Genomic DNA, 14,444 nt, shown 5'->3' with positions numbered 1-14,444 from the left:
TACCACTTTTCAAGCCCCATTAGGATGTATGTGCATCTTTTCCCATTGCCTGAAAAATACCCTGACTGGATCAACTTTAAACCTGTTCTGAACTTTGAAAAACCTAGCGCAGAAACTGGTACCTAACCAAGTGTAACTGTAGTAACTTGTGATGAGTTTAAAGCTTAACTAACCAATACTTCAAATTAATAGGTAATAGGCTCACATCAATGATTCCCAAAAGGTAAGGCACAGTGAGAGAGAGCATTTTTGTTGTTGTTGTTGTGCGGGCCTCACTGTTGTGGCCTCTCCCGTTGCGGAGCACAGGCTCCGGACACGCAGGCTCAGCGGCCATGGCTCACTGGCCCAGCCGCTCCACTGCATGTGGGATCTTCCCGGACCGGGGCACAAACCCGTGTCCCCTGCATCAGCAGGCGGACTCTCAACCATCGCGCCACCAGGGAAGCCCGGGAGAGAGGATTTTAAATGGCACACTCATGTAGCACGAAATAACAATGGGTCACAAAGTGAGATTCTTTTTTTTTTTTTAACATCTTTATTGGGGTATAATTGGTTTACGATGGTGTGTTAGTTTCTGCTTTATAACAAAGTGAATCAGTTTTACATATGTTCCCATATCTCTTCCCTCTTGAATATTTTTTCGATTCTCTTTCAACTTTTCTGATTACATCAAGGAATAAGTCTCAGAATATTGCTAGGTGTCTTTTAGAACTTCCCAATCTGTTTTTTTTTTTTAATAAAGGGAGTGTAGGTTTCAGGCTACAATTTTCTCAAGCAACAATATTTAACTAGAATGGAATGAATTTCATGACTTTCTGAGTATTTTTATTGTTTCCTTTGATTTATTTTATACAATGATATAAAATTTCCTTTTGTTAATTTAAATATTAAACAATAACTTGATTTAAAGAAAAATAATGGTCTAGGTAATATATGATATGGCAAAAATCATGAAGGGTACAAATGAATGACTAAGTTTTAGAAAAACTCTCTAGTATCTAGTTCTAGATAAAGAACTATGAGCAGGTTACAGCAATCCTTAGAGTAAGATTAGAAAACAGATTTTTGTATTGTGTCCCACGATACTGAGTTTGATCCATCAGTGTCTTATGTGGTTTTATACACAAGAGCAGCAGTTCATTTAGGATTCCTTGGATACATGACATGAATGAGTTCCATACCAGCTGTCTTATATGTATGGTGGGGGAGGCAAAAGACCTCTTCCTTTTTCTAGGGACCATATGTAAAAAGGCAAAACCCAAGAGTTGTTTATTGATTAAGGGCGTGAGCTACTTTTGCTGCTTATTAATTTGGGACAATTACATATACATAATACATACATACATATGTACATATCTATTTAAATATATACATATATTTGTAACCTAAGCACAATGCCCAACACATAGAAAGTGCTTAATGTGGACTTTTTATTCCATTGTTACTTAGAATTAGCATAGTTTCTGCTCTTTACCATTTTTTAGTACTAGAAGTGAATCACTGAGTCATTGAGTACTAGAAGTGAATCATTCTGAGAATGTTTAACCCTTTAGAACTCCTTAGTTCCCAACCAGGGATTGAACCCGGGCCCTCGGCAGTGAAAGCACTGAGTCCTAACCACTGGACCGCCAGGGAATGCCCAATTCCCACCTTTTAATTCTTTACTCTTCAAATTAGGCTGAAGAACAACTTTGATCCCTTGACCAAAATTCATTTCCCACAATTTCTAGCATTTATATTGTGTCTTTCCAAAATCTTATCTCATAGTCCATTATATTTAGGACCATGATTCCCCTGGTAGAGGGAGCCCAGCATTAAGAATAGGCTCAGAATATCTGGACTCCTGGGGACCCTGTCTTCTCAAATTTTATAGACACACTAATAATAACACTGTTTAGCTGACTGAGTTATAAGAATTGATTCAGAATGAGTAGAAAGGATAGTGAATTTTGTCCACTTTATTAGGAATGTCTCTTAGGGGAGAATATAGGCTGGTAATAGATTATTTAAGTTAGTAAGTACACAACAAACTGAGTTTTATAGATCATTAGGCCTTTATTCCTTCTCTGATGAGCTATTGTGCCTTATTTTTATTTGGAGATTTTTTTCTCATTTTATACAGTGATGTTCATCTCTGAGATTGAGCTCTTGTGTGAAAGCCTTTGATGGAAAGTGTGGCTCCTGTTAGTACAAGCTGACTCATAGAAATGGGCTTTGGGAAGCCAGTCTTGCTTGAAAAGAAGTAAAGAAATCAACTGTGTGTTTGTTTGTGTTTCTCTTCTGTAAAGTATCAGAAAGAAGCGTAGTGGCCTTGCAAATGGAGATATGGTCGCTCCCCCCCTTTTCTTTTTGCTGCACCATGCAGAATGTGGGATCTTAGTTCCCCAACCAGGGATCGAACCCGTACCCCCTGCATTGGGAGCGTGGAGTCTTAACCACTGGACTGCCAGGGAAGTCCCTTGGAGGCTAGATATTAAATAAATGATGTAATCTACTTTCTAAACTCAGTACAAATACATTCACAATATATGGTCACATAGTTTTGTTTGTTTTCTTTTGTTTCTTGTTTTACCCTCTCCCCCAATATGGGCTCTTGGTTACTGAGTCCATTTTCTCCCATTAGCATCAACTCTCAAGTCTCCTACTTAACTCCGTTATCCAAGAACTCTAGGGATTGACTTTAGCCCAAGTGGGTTAGTCTTGCTTCTACCTCTCAGGTAAGAGTCTCACTGGACAACTACAGCCAGGTTTTTTCAATATCATACACTTTCACTGTTGAAGGTGGGTCCTACAGAGTCTAACATCTCTTTGTAGTAATGCCCTTGCTAGCTGGAGCTTTGCTAGTGCTACAGTGGTACCCAATAGTAAGGCTCCAATGTTGTAGCTCTTATGTCATATTCCACAAAGCTGACACCAGTCCAGACTAGCTGAATCCTGAGGAAATTCTGGCATCAGCAACATGCTGTGCCACATCCTTCCTATACATCTTGAACTTTGGTCACTAGACTAGATGCTTTCTTTCCTTAAAGTTAGTTTTATTTTACAGAGCTTGTTGCTTTTCCCTTCCAATGTACCTTTCAATGTTCATGTCCATCCTAGTTCATAATAAAAAATCTTTTTAACTTCAGGGATGTAGAATTTCAACTCATTCTTCTGCAAGAGAATCTGTAAAATCCAGGTTAGATAACCCATCTGAATTCAAGGCCACATAATCTTTCATGTATTATCATCTGAAGTGGAAGACCTATTTGCATCCTTAATGTATGGTATAGCCAGAGATGTCCCACTACACTGACTGCTTCCCATCTAGGGGACACTGGGTACAGGAGAACTTCATTTCAAATTCTAGTTTGTTTGTTCTCTTTTGGAGAATTTATGTAGTAGGGAATTTTGAGAAGCTGCTTAAAATGTCCAAAAAGCCAAAGTGGGTGTCCTAGAAACATAATTAGTACATTCTTTATGGACATACTATAATTCTTTTCAGGAAACAAACCCACTATTTTCTCAACCCTTATGTTGTTTATCCTTTAGAATATACCCCACTATCATACCATAGCTCATTCTGATTTTCTTTTATCTGTGTACCTCAAAGATAAACAAACCTCACTGGGGTCTGTGAATTTAATTCTCAAGATGCATCCATATTTCTCAAATTATTGAGCTGGAAACCAAGCAAAGTTGGTGAGGGCTCAGATCTCATTTAGCGACCACATCTGTCATGGTATGAAGTGTGTCTCAGGCCTTAGTGGTTATGAAACTTTGCAGAAAAGCAGTGTCCAAGTAGAAGGTCTAACCAAAAGAAACTTGGACTAAGGTCAAACCATCCTTGCCCTAGTGGCTTGAGGTTGTTCCTCTTTGTTTTTCTTGGGCTCTCTAGAGGAGTCTGACCATATTCTTCTGCCTCTAACCGCTACATGTAGAATCAGAGTTGGCAGGGAACTGAGTGATCAGCTAGCCTAAAGCTTTATTTGAGTCACAAATTCCTCTACTGTTTTAATGATTGACACAGATGGCCAAGAGTACAAGTAAATACCCCATGTCTAAACATTGAAAAGTTAAAAACAAAGCTAAAAAAGGGTTAAGAACAAATTCCAGAGTTAGGTAAGATTCTGCCTTCAGACCTTAGCAGCCAAAATATGTTAGTTCAGAGAGTAAAATTCCAGAACCAGAGTTTGTACCAAGATAGTTCTCCTTCCCTGGAGACCTCCTTCTCTCAAGTTCTGAAGTCCTCCTTCACTGGAGACCTCAAGGAAAGTCTTCTTTTGGGTCTTACATGGGTCCTATTTTAGGATCCCCAATGATTCTGAGCTTCCAGTGGAATTCTGAACCAAATCAGGTCTACCTTCAGTAACTCTCCCAAGATAGGACCCAGAGAAACACATGTCCTGCCACCTTGGTGAATTTCACATGCCTTTTCCGGGCCAGCAAGACTCAGCACTTCTAAGACCCAAGACACTGGGCCAAGGAGCCCAACAAATTGACTCTTCCAAGTTTCCAAAGGAAGATGTGTAAAGACTCTGCATTAGGGTTCTCCAGAGAAACAGAACATTTAGAATTTAAATATACATATACATGGAGCCCAGCCCTGCCTGCACCTTGCCTCCCAAAAGCACAGTTGTGGGGCTGCCTGGGGAATGCCCACCACAGAGCTCTCTCAGGAAACATGCACTGCAAAGAGTCCCAGAACAAGGGTTGTCACAGGTTCAGGGAGGGGGCCTGTGGGCTGGTGGTGGAGTTGAGTACCAGTGTGACTGATGTCTATATCACCAGCCAGGTGGGCAAAGTACCATGAAGGAACAGCTACTGGCTTCAAGAGCTCTAACTCATGTCTGGCTGGTGGGTCCTTGAAGAGGAACTTGGCATAAATATATATGATTTATTTTATCATAAAGTAATAAATACATACGATTTATTTTAAGGAATTGGCTCACGTGATTACAGAGGCTGGAAAATTCAAAATCTGCAGGGTAAGCATGCTGGCTGGAGACCCAGGGAAGAACTGATGTTGCAGCTCAAGTCCACAGGCAATCTACTGGCAGAATTTCCTCTTCTTCAGGGGAAGTCTGTCTTTTTTCTCTTAAGGCCTCTAACTGATTAGATGAAGCCCACCAACATTATTGAGAGTAAGCTGCTTTACTCAAAATCTACTCATTTAAATGTTAATCTCTTCTTTAAAAAACACCTTCATGGGCTTCTCTGGTGGCGCAGTGGTTGAGAGTCCGCCTGCCGATGCAGGGGACACGGGTTCGTGCCCCGGTCCGGGAGGATCCCACATGCCGCGGAGCGGCTGTGCCCGTGAGCCATGACCACTGAGCCTGCGCGTCCGGAGCCTGTGCTCCGCAACGGGAGAGGAGGCCACAACAGTGAGAGGCCTGTAAAAAAACAAACAAACAAACAAAAACACCTTCATGGTATAAGGAGCATTTCCTGAAATTGGAAAGATGTGGATGGGCATGTCTCAAAGCACAAAGAGAACTGAAGAAACTGGCAGATATTTGAAAACAAAAACAAAACAAGAAACACCTTCACATCAACATCCAGACTAGTGTTAACCAAATACGTGGATACTGTGGCCTAGCCAAGTTGAAGCAAAATTAACCATCAGAGTCTCCATGACAGCAAATCTGTTCTTAGATACAACAGTAGTAATGATTCTAAAAATAAGACCTTGTTTGCCAAGTGCTATTACATTCTTTAAAGTTGTATTTGAACACGTCCATCTTACTGTTTTACCTAGGAAAATCTCAGTAAACCTAGAGGAGGCCCCGTAAGCTGCCTAGCGGTCAAAACCTCTAGATTTTATTTCCATTCTACTGCTGGCAGGCAAAAATGTCAGTACTGAAAAGACATATAACTTCCACGGGCTAACAGCTTTACTAGGCATGACCACATTTCCACAGGAAGAGTTGGAATTTCAGTTGTCAGGAAATCCTATATTTGGCAAATTGAGGTGATATGTCAAGCCCCATAAATAAGAGCAGGCCAGGTTACTTATAACTGTACTGATTACCTTTCCAGTCCCCACTTTTTGAAGACAGAACCTTAAGCAGTAAAGTTATACTTTGCACTAGAGAGGGAAAAATAGTATCTCCCCCCATATATATATATATATTTATATTTATATTTATATATAAAAGGGGTGGAGAAACTTTTTTTCTATCTATATAAATAATCTGGATTCACTAAGGATTTTAAGAATCCAGATAAAATTTACCATGCTTTATAGACACTCAAATTAGTAGTCACAGGGACTATGCCATCCATTCAATCGATACATACTAACCAAAGAAGAAAAGAGAAAGAGATTTATAAGATGCAAAGTAGGACTATTAAACATAATAATAATAGCATGGATTCAATCAGACACATTATGTATACATTATTTCTAGTTCTAAATACAAGGCAGTAAATGTCATTTCTCCCAATTTAAAGGTAAGATTACGATTCAGAAAATTTGAATGACCTGCCTGAGGTACAGTGAAAACAAGTTGTTCTGCCAGGATTCAAGCAGCTGCTTTCTTTGTGGAAAAGTGAAAGGCAGATGTAGAAACAGTGCCTCTCAGACTTCTCTCAATTCCAGGAGTGTCAGGAAAATCAGGAACTTTCAGCAGACATATAAAGTAGCATCGATTCTTAGGGCTGAAAATCCCTTTGAGCAGTTTCCAGCCCACCTCAAGTTTCTGGAATTTTCTCAGTTCATCTTAAAGAATGGGAATTTATTCAACTGCAGTGAAAATCCAATGAGAAAGACCAAAGTCAAGGTACAGAACCTTTTCCTATGAGCTCTAGGAAAGATTGGCAAGTTGCAGAAGAGGAAGCCTGAGGGGTCAAGTTGATGACCTGAGCTCTTTTCTTACTCTTATCTCTCTTCCTTGGTCCAAATCAGTGACAGGAACCAATACAAAAAGTCACCCAAACTCTTCTTCATTTATTCTTTCCTTCATTAATTGATCACATACTACATACCAGGAAAAGCACTACAAATAGGAAATGACAGACACAGTCCCTGTGTCTTGAGGGACTTGCTGTCTAGCCCTGGAGAAAAACAAACAAATATGCACATAATTAAAATATACCTGGTTAAGTAATACAACAGATTTATATAATGGATAGTATGAGAGCATAGGAAGGGCATCAAGGGAGCAAGCAATTTAATTTCCTGGAAGGGATCTCAGAAATAGTGGTTGTGTCAGATGGTTGAAGGAGCAGCAGTAGTTGTATTAACAGCATATGGGCTCACCAGGTGATGCTGGGGTGCTCAAATGGTGTAACTTCCAGAGTAGCCTGTGACCAGGTGGCCTCAGGGACCAGGAGGAAGATGGGAGTTGAGAAAGATCCTGTTCATCTCTTCTGGGCCAGAATTCTTGATTTAAAGAGCTACAATTCCAACAGTTCCCATGGGTGAGGTGGGAATAAGTGTTCTGTAGTTTGCACCCCATTTGTTTGACCCCAGGCTGGTATGCCTGATGGGTTCTTATGTTTTTAGACACTTCCAGATATTAGTTCATCTGAATCAGCTCAACTCAGAAATTTCAAATACAGCAGTGCCATGTCACAATGCTTGCAGAAAAGGTATGTATCATGGATTGAATTGTGGAATTGTGTGTCTGTAGATAAAAAAGAGTTTAAGACAGATAATCACTGATCTCAAGAGTCCTCTGTAAAGTAGCCAATCGCTATAACATCTAGAACTGCATGAAGATATTTCACTAGGATTAGCTCCACACTGACCAAAGTCTGACAGGCTTTCATAAACCTAGCAAAGGCTAGCTGTCTATTTACATCTGCTCAGACAGACACATTCACAGTAAACTTATTGGAGACAAATGTAAACTCACGATCAGTATGCATGAATTTTTGGATCTGTAGCCAGAAGCAGGCTATTGACTGTCTCATTGTCTTTACAATTCCAAGTCTTATAACCATCGAAGGCTCATCACATGTAGCTCTGATGCAAAAAGCTCAGACTCAAATGGTATTTGAGAGCAGAGTGGTCAGTCACAGAATTATTGCTCGATTACTTACCTTTTTGCAGACAACTTGTAACATGCTCTCTCCTCTCCTTGAGAAATGAAGAAAAAAGAAATCCTTAGCTGTACCATGGGGTCTTGGGGAATCAGGGTCAATACTTCTCCTTATAAATAGATCTTTTATCTGACTCATTTGGTAGCTTCAACATGCAATCTTACTGTGGGTTAATGGTCATAACGGTTTTAGTCCTTACTGTCTGGCCATGTTCCTCCCAGGAACTCTGGAGTGGACATTACTGGTGGCCTACAGCACGTATTGTCTTTTCTTCCTTTCCAACAGACTATAATAATGTTTACATATCCACTCCTTCCCGACACAGTCCATGTCCTCAATGGGCTGATAGGTCAAAGGGTTATTACATAACTTTTTCTTGTGATTGGTTCTGAAATGAGCATGTGATCCAAATTAGACTGATCAACGAGCTTCTGCTAGAGATTTCCAGGGAAAAACCTTCTTTGTCCTTAGGGGATGCTTCAGGAAGCAAGTCTCCTTTACACTGGAAGTGGAAGAAAAAAGCATGTATCCCTGATTGCAGCTGGCAGCTGTCTTGCAGTTATGAGGACAACTGTCCTTAGGGTGAAGCCTGTGTTCAACAGAGCTGAGATGAAACGCATCTGAGTCCATTAACTGATGCCCACTTATCCGAGTCAATGACTTTCTATATGGTTTAAACTACTTTGACAGACTTGGAGTTGAGAGTATCCTAAAAGATTCAAACTTTAGTGGACATTTTAGAGTACGTACAATATGGGGGGAAAAGCCGCAGAGCAGTGTAGCTTTTTTAGTCTTGATGCCTAAATTTATTCTGCCTGGATGTTCTTGGAATCATGGAAAATTTGTTCCTTATATTTCTATTTCTAGTTACTTCACCTTTCTGTAGCATATCTTGATAGACTCATCTGCTCACACTAAGAACTTAACATTCAATGTATGAGTTCAAAGAATGGCTATTCCATGGTGTACCCCCGAGAAGAAGGCTTTTTAGCTTTAACATTATCAATAATGTATAGGTGCGAGAATAGAAATACCAAAAAGGAAAAGACTTGCTTAAGCCCACAGATTTCCGTAATCTAGGTAATTGTCACAAACACAGATCACTGTAGAACAATTCCACAAACATACAAGAGGCCGACATTTTCTCTGATATGTTGGACCCAGAGTCTTAACTCTGTCAATACATTTCTACTTTAATAATATACGAAGATTCTTACACCATCAAAAGGAGAGATCTGTAGGGAGACATTAAGATGTTAGTTTCAAGAGATTCTCATCTTTTAGAACGTTTTTCTTTTCTTTTTCTTTTTTTTTCGGGGGGAGGGGGGCTGCACCACATAGCATGCAGGATCTTATTTCCCCAACCAGGGATCTAACCTGTGCCCTCTGCAGTGGAAATGTGGAGTCTTAACCACTGGACCTCCCGCCAGGGAGGTCCTAGAACTCTTAATGAAGCCAGGTGTAGTGGGAAATGCTTGTAGTAAAGTTAGATAAATAAGCATTTTCCATGGGAGGGATACACAAACCACATTTCTTTGTAAATAACCCCTGAAATGAAGATTTTTTTCACTTGAATGTTCTCAATTTTTAACTCATTTAAATCATTAGTCTATAAGAGAGCTGGAAAAGGAAAGGAAGGTTGAAATGTAAGCAATTAGCTTCTCTTTGGTAGTTTTAAGAAGTTTAATTTAGGAAAGAGTTTCCTGGAATGAAATCTGGGTTATCTTTAAGTTTATCTTTGCCATCTCTCCTTAGTAAGTTTAGTATTACTATATTAATACCACATTAAAACTTAATACTTTATTGTCTTATTAAATAGTCTTTTAAATGAAGCCTCAAAACTAAGCCAGGCAAGTAAAACTTTCAACATGGTATTTGCTGGAATTATCCAATTATTCAAAGGGATAAACCTGGCACATTAGGAATAAGTTTACTCACATCCTCTTTATTCATGTCCAGAAAGTGTAGTCTTCTGAGGCATTTGGGTAAATTTAAATGCCTGCGCCATTGTTCCTTCCTTTGCCTAAGCATTGTGGAATCTTGGCAGCTAAAACAAGAATTGGACGCTACATTTTCTCTCAAATTGTTAGAGTCAGAACACAAGAAAGCGTGATAAAAGTAGAACAAAGAGGAACTCCTTAAAGCCCAACAGTAATGCTGTAATTTTGCTCCAGTGCCAGGGGAGGAATGCAGGAACTCTGCCATCCACAGTCTTTTGGCAGTTCTGAGCAGGGAGGTGGGGTCACGTCATGTGGTGAGGAGGTGGGAGTGGGGGCAGGGAGTGAAGATTAGAGGAACCAGAACCCTCACCCTCTGGGAGAGACAGCCTATCACTGGGAGTAAGGCAGGCTACATATCTGCAGTTTCTAATTGTAGGCCTGATTCCAGCCAGAACTTGCTGGGTGGTTTGGAAGCACCCTTGTAACTATTACAAGTCCATTCACCAAGAATGACAAGTTGTTCATTATGGCCCTTTGAGGTTTCTGTTTAAAACTGGGAGGTTTGGGATAAGTAATGCTAACATAAATGATGAAGCACTCACAATCCTGGGTAAATAGATAACTAACTTATTTATCTAAGCTAATGCGAAGTGAATGTAAAGCAATACAATCACCTTTACCTTATCAACATGGGTGGGGAGAAAAAACGAATCCGAAGATTTCCAAGGAATAAAACTAGTAAATGTAAGGTAGTACAATGATTTAATTTAATTAATTTAATTAATTTGATGCTTGGGCCCAGACAGTGTACTTCCTTTGCTTTCTTTCACTGGATTTATTTATTCTGAAAGCAGATATTGAGGACCTCTGTACAATGGACTGAGCTGTGCTCTGCGTGAGCAAATCTGAATGAGTTACTGATTATATTCCTCCATACTCTTAAAAGGAGTAGTGCGTAACACGTGCTACGTACTTAGTACTTTTTGAATGTTGAATGAATAATCCATAGCAAGAGATAAACCAGAAATCACTTCACCTACAATATTTTACAGAATATTTTCTTATTTACTTAAAGTTAACATTAAAATTCATTCTGTATATATCTGTTAGATGGTAAGGTGAAGACATTTGACTGCTAAAATTTGGTTAAAACGGCACTAAATCGGTCATCAATGTACAAATAAAGAGCAATATATTTTGTGATTTCAAAGTATATCGCAAACAATTTTCTTGAGCATGATTCTGTTAAATGAGAATGAGCTACTCTGTTTGGAGTGAATTGAATGTTGACCTAAGGATCCTGTTAGAGCTCTAGTGAGACGCTGTATAAGAAAGTGCTTGGTAAAGAGCTATGAAACTTTTCATAGAGCACAGGGTCATCAGAATGGAAGCTGAAGTCAGACAGGCTGGAAACTGTCAGATAGTCCCAGGTCTACTGCTGGCTGGCTGTACACCCTGGGGCAAGTTATTTTACCCCTGAAGCCTTAGTTTTCTCATACATAAAATGCAAAAGAATACTATCTACCTTATACATTTTTAGTGACTACAAAGTGAGCTAATACACAGAAACATTTTAGCCCAGTGGCAGTTCATAGCAAGAACTTAACATTAGCAATCATCATCTTCTTTTTCTTCATCATCATCATCATCAGAGCTCTTACTGCTAATCCTACAAAATGTCAAGATTGCCAAAAAAAAAAAAAAAAAGGAAAGGTAAAACAAAAGTAAGCAAAAGTGCTGCTAAATCACATTCTTAGAGTCTCTCGCCCAGAACAATCTGCAAATTGGTCTCTCCAGGCTTGTCCGCCTCAGACAGATGTTCCCAGCTATCAAAGTGACCTTATGGACAGAAACCTGACCATATCACTCCTCTAATCTCTTTCACAGTTGCCTGTTATCCACTGGGCAGAGTCTAGGTTTTTAGGGAGGGTCTTTCAGAACTGAGCCCCTGACTGCCCCTTCACCCTTAGCTCTGACCAGGTAGACCAGATTTGATCAGGTAAATCAGCTACCGCCTGACCAAATCCTACTGGGTTATGACTCAGTTAAGAAAACACCAAAAAAATGAGTAACTCAGCTTAGACTCTGTTACTTCTTGGGAAGCTACGTGCTTACCCATTTGTCAAATTGCTTTATAAATACTCTAGAATGTGAGTTCCTTATGGGTAGGGTCCCAGGGCTTACCATATATGTACTCGGTATATTTTAGGGGCTCCATAACTATTTCCAAATGAATGGCTGAATGAATAAATGAATACACCTCAGATAACCAGATGCAAACTATAGATTTGTAGAGTTGCTGGAGCCAGTATAAGTACCTTATAAGGGACCAAAAAGTAACATTCTTTTCCCAATCAAGTTTGAAAATAATGAAAAGATAGACATGGAAGTCTGGCAGAAGGAGATTAAAATGTCATCCTCATTACTGATAAAGATTATAAAGAAATGCATGGCTTGGGCGCATGACAACAGCGGGCTTCCTAAAAGACTTACCCACCAGCCACAGCACAGCTTCCACTAGAGGACTTGCCTCCTCACAACTTAGGGGCAGAAGAAGCAGACCAAAATGTGTACTTCCTGAGGTCAGCTTGCTCCCAACTACGCAGCGCCAGTTTATTTCTTAAAGGCACTAATGAGACGTGCTTCTTCTCTGGGACAAAGTGAGTCAAATAAGGGAGAGAGACCACAAAGGTTACAGCAACTGATGTCAGTTGGACTTGTAAACAGGAGCTAAGGGAAGTTGCTGTGCTCCCATCCCCATTATCCTTACGTGCACTGATTGATTTAGACGCTGGTGATATTTCCCACAAGTGACAGGAAAAGTGGATACCCCCAAATTATATATCAGTCAGTAGATTACCTTTTGACTTCCCCTCTCTAATTCCCCCTTTACAGTTGATCTATGAACACAGATTGAATGATGTACTTAAACTTCTTATCAAGATTTTTAAATTGTTTTTGTTTCTAAAAGATTATACCTCCTCTTTTACACAATTAATTCAATTCAATTAATTCAATTTAACAAATATTTATTGAGACCCTGACAAGTGCCAAACACAGTGGAATATAAAGATGAGTGTATCATAGTGATCTTCTGGTGCTTACAATCTAGTCAGCATCTTCTGGATCTTTTCTCTTAGACAGAGAAAAGGAAACTCAGTTACTTATGAAATCAAAATGAACAGAGAAAAATATTCCTTTTTTTTTTCTAATTTCCAAATGTTCTGAGTAGTTAAGTGACTGTTTACCCAGAATTTAAGACATTTCTCTTCTATCATCAGCATTAGAGCCAAGATACTAGGGATAAAGTTCACAGAAACCTCTGGGGAGTCATTTATCTTCTCACATCTCATCCACATTGCCCCATCGCAGAGGCCTGCAATTGGTAAAGAGAGGAACTGGGTGAAAAGGTTTGGACGGATTGTTCAAATCCATCATCACCACTGGAAAACAACTCAAACTAGGGGATGAATGATTTCACCTCCCTGCGTGAAGGCATCAAACTTACTCCTGTCCTCTCTTATCTTCCTGGACCTTCCATTGTTCTTTTGTTTAAAAAAATGTTGATATCTTATATTTCTAAGAATTTTATTTGTTTTTTTTATTTAACTAGATTCTAGAAGACTACCCACATTATTTTACTAGATCTTAAACTCACAATAGTTTTTTAAAAATTCTGTTTTGTTTTTATCTCATTTTGTCTTACATCTTATCACCGACTGGCAGAACTAGTCAAAAGAAACAGGGATTATAAATGATTCTAATTCCTAAGAGATAGAGTCAGGGTCTACTCTCAACTTCAACTGTTTAACCAAACCATATGAAGAAATGTGTAATTTTGGAGTAGGCCTCCAATTACACAAATGTGTAATTTGATCTCGGGATTGTTCCTTATTGCCAGAAGAGCAGCTTCTTTTCTTTCGCCCACTTCCATATCTCTATTAGATTAATAGCAGGAGCACAAAGTAATTTGTAAAGGAAATTGGCATTTTCACTTTGGAGTAGCTTGGCAGCATATATGGCATGAGGACAAGCAGGAAATCCAGGGCTGGTATTTCTGCTTGGAAAAAAAGAGAATGACATAGTTAAAGCAATCAAAAATTCTTTACTTGAGTTGCATGTATAAAATAGCATATGGATTCATAGCAGTGATTAAAAATAAATAAATAAATAAATAAATATATATGTGTATATATATATATAACTTTGGGGGCACATATAAATCTTTTGTTTCTAAACATCACGAATAAGGAAAATAGCAAAAAGAGGCAACACATCCCAGAGTATAAGATTATCATTGTCTCCATGAAGGGCTATAGGATCTTGGGCAACTAATTATACTTCTATGCCTTTTTTCTAGCTTTGTAAAGAAAAACAGAAAAGAAAGTCATCATGACATGTTTTTTTTAATCTCTATGCCTGTTCAGATAGGATAAATAAAAGGAAACGGTAGACAGTAGACTCACAAATCTTGTGGGG

General features: G+C 39.1%; 1 long non-coding RNA gene across 1 annotated transcript in view; it reads right to left on the bottom strand.

The window, feature by feature from the left end:
• Positions 1-2,906: 2,906 nt before the first annotated feature.
• LOC137225229 (uncharacterized) overlaps positions 2,907-14,444 on the bottom strand; it is a 33,943-nt gene continuing 22,405 nt past the window's right edge. Inside the window, exons 6-10 of the long non-coding RNA XR_010943745.1 lie at positions 12,459-14,022; positions 11,573-11,634; positions 9,964-10,072; positions 8,026-8,062; positions 2,907-5,372 (exon numbers count right to left, since the gene is read on the bottom strand). This is a non-coding gene — a long non-coding RNA (uncharacterized lncRNA). The remainder of the gene's footprint in view (positions 5,373-8,025; positions 8,063-9,963; positions 10,073-11,572; positions 11,635-12,458; positions 14,023-14,444) is intronic.

Source organism: Pseudorca crassidens, chromosome 5 (assembly GCF_039906515.1).
Source record: "Pseudorca crassidens isolate mPseCra1 chromosome 5, mPseCra1.hap1, whole genome shotgun sequence".
Classification (NCBI taxonomy): domain Eukaryota; kingdom Metazoa; phylum Chordata; class Mammalia; order Artiodactyla; family Delphinidae; genus Pseudorca; species Pseudorca crassidens.
The sequence above is the reverse complement of the archived record's forward strand: the minus strand, read 5'-3'. Positions and strand labels throughout refer to the sequence as shown.